A 3,169-nucleotide genomic window follows, 5' to 3' on the forward strand; every position below is an offset into this window, starting at 1 on the left:
TAACATACTCCTGTTTGAAGAGGACTGTGTTATAGGGTGACCAGATGTCCTGATTTTATAGGGACAGTCCTGATATTTGGGGCTTTTTAAATATGGGCTCCTATTACTCCCCACCCCGATTTTTCACACTTGCTTTCTGGTCATCCTACTGTGTTAATGCAAACTAAGTATCTTTTAGTTTGGGCCAGCAGCCTCTAGATGGGTGAGGGATAGCTCAGTGGTTTGAGCATTAGACTGCTAAATTCAGGGTTATGAGCTCAATCCTTGAGGGAGCCACTTAAGGATCTAGGGCAAAATCAGTACTTGGTCCTGCTAGTGAAGACAAGGGGCTGGACTTGATGACCTTTCAGGGTCCCTTCTGGTTCTAGGAGATAGGTATATCTCCATGTATTATTACATGGGGGAAATACACCACAACACTTTGGTGCACTCTTTAGTTCACACCCCTGTAATCTGCACTGTGGCATGGTGTAAACATAGGTTCAGTTCCCTGCCTCAGAGTTCTCTTTTATCCATGTTGAGTTTGAACTGATGGCTAGACATCCGTGAGGAGAGTCAGGCCATGTTTTTAGTATGGACAAAAGGAGACAGCAGCTTCCCATAACAAAAGGGACAGGACAGTTTGTTTTTGTGTGGGATGGAAGTAAATTTGAGTCTAAAATGAAGAATGTCTCTTATAGTGATCCTTATAGAGGATAGTTGAGACACAAGGCAGCATGGAAATGAAAATGTTAAAGTGAGAATAAGTAAAATTGAATCATATCTGCTTACAGCCATTAGAAAAATGTATCACAGTTTGCTGATGTGGAAACAGTAATTTGAGATATTTCTGAATATTTTTCTACTGGAATGTGTTGAATCTTGCAATTTACAAAGCTTACGGTTACTGCTCCTCCTCTATATGAAATGATGCCAATACTATGATTTGTAATCATTCCAGCTGAGTTACTGGTATTTACGCAACACAGGAACTTGAAAGATTACTGCCACACTTAAGTAACTCGATGAACTTTAAAAAGTTCACCTAAACTTTATTAAAGGGGAAGTATCAGTCTAGGTGTAACATTTAGGCTTTTGTAAATGTGCATATGCCTAATATTTTCTTTTGTAAAAGAAAAAATATGTACAAGTCCAATTCCAATATTAATGTGATTATTTTAAATAATTTTGTTTTGAATTTCAGTGAAAACATTTATTTTTTCCTAAGTTTATTAGAGGTACATTAGTGCAATACAGCCCCCTCCCTCCCAACAAATCAAAAACAAAACAAAACACCCACCCAAACAAACCAAACAACCCCGCCACTGAAGAAGAAAAAAATCAGCAGGTAACTAAATTGTGAAAAGTGAATTAGATTTTTAAAATTTTGAAGTTAAAGTTGGGGAGTAGAGAGGAGAGTAGGGAGGTGAAATTGAACTGTCTAGAGCAGGGGTTCCCAAACTTGGTGAACCGCGCCACTGGGAGCTATGAGTGGCCATATCTGCGGACGCTCAGGTAAACAAAGCATCTTGCGGCATGCCAGGGGTTTACCCTGAGCAAGCCGGGAACCAAGTTTGGGAACCCCTGCTCTAGAGGTCTTCAGAGACCTGGAGTTGGAAAGCTGATGATGATATCTGTATTCACTCCTTAAAATCTATATCAGGAAGTCAAGCAGGAATGACAAAGGAGAATGTTCTAGGCAGAAGCTCTCCCATGAAGAAGAATTGTAGCTTTGTATTTCTTCTTCTATTGAAGTGCCTTGTTCAGTGTTAAAGAAGAATAATTCCTTTGGTGATTGGCATGATAACCATGGGTTATCAACTGGCATTACATCCAGTCGTGGGCAACAATTTGACTTCTGCTTTTAGGGAGCATGGTTCAAACCCTACATATTTCCTCTGCTTATCACCTCCAGATGGATAGACAAACAGAATGGGTAAATCAAGTTTTAGTACAGTGATTTTCAACCTTTTGTCATTTGCAGACCCCTAAAAAAATTCAGATGGAGGTATGGACCCCTTTGGAAATCTTAGACATACTATGCGGACCCTGGGGGTCCACGGATCACAGGTCGAAAACTATTGTTCTAGAACAATATCTCTGCTGCTTCATCAACTATCATCAAGATGACTGGCTCTGACTTTTGCTTTCACCAGTTTGCTTACAATAACTCTGATCACAGATCAATCTGCCACAATCCCTTCTATGCCAGTTATGGCTTCCACCCCTCATTTCATACATCTGTACTGCTGTTCTCCCATGTCCATGTGGCCTCTGATCCACTACAATCAAGAGGAATTAAAATCACACCTAAACTCTGCCAAGGAGGATTACAAACAATATGCTGACCATCAACAGGACCATCCTCCCATGGCCATCAGAGACAGGGTATGGCTCTCAACTCAACACTTGTATACCTCTTGACCCTCTAGGAAACTAGACGTCCGTTACCTAGGCCCCTCTGGGATCATTCAACAGATTAACCTGGTGGGCCTTCAAGTCATCCCTGAACAAGAGCTTTTTTAAATCACATGTACTGATGAGTCATTCCTGTGCTAGCTCCAGCCAGTCCACAAGCCAGGAGCTGGTCTGATAACCCTCAGGGCAGGTATATTAGCTTCACAGGAGAAACAGTCTGCTGAGTGTCACTTCATGGCTTTGAACTCTCCCCTGCCTGATAGTGGTAACAGATCCACTAGCCTTAGCCTGCTCCACACTTGCTCTTGCTTCAGCCACATTCCTAGTCCTGCTCCAGCTGTGCTTCAATCCTGCTGTGGACTCCTGATTCCAGCATCATTAGGCCCAACTGCCACAGATCCGGCCACTAGGCCCCACATCCTCATCACAGTTTCTGATAGTGGCTTATACATCTGCTCTGAGAGTCACCAGACTACCTCCTGGTTTGTGGTTTGGAGCCTAGCACAGGAATAACTATTCAGTGCATGTGGCTTAAGCAGGCTCTAGTTCAGGGATGACTCATCACCTTATAGTTAGTGGGTTATAGATTGTTGTAATGAGCGATAAATCTGGTGTCTTTATTAAGTTCATGATTTTTAGTGTAAGCAGAGTCTGAATGAGCTCTCCCCTGACATCTAGTGGTGAGCTGTTGAAAAGGACTTCAGGAGCTGATCTTGTTTGCATGGGCACACTCACCCTGTCTAGGTGGTCAGCATGATGGGATTGCTTGCCC

The sequence above is a fragment of the Malaclemys terrapin genome, chromosome 1 (assembly GCF_027887155.1).
Source record: "Malaclemys terrapin pileata isolate rMalTer1 chromosome 1, rMalTer1.hap1, whole genome shotgun sequence".
Taxonomy (NCBI): Eukaryota; Metazoa; Chordata; order Testudines; family Emydidae; genus Malaclemys; species Malaclemys terrapin.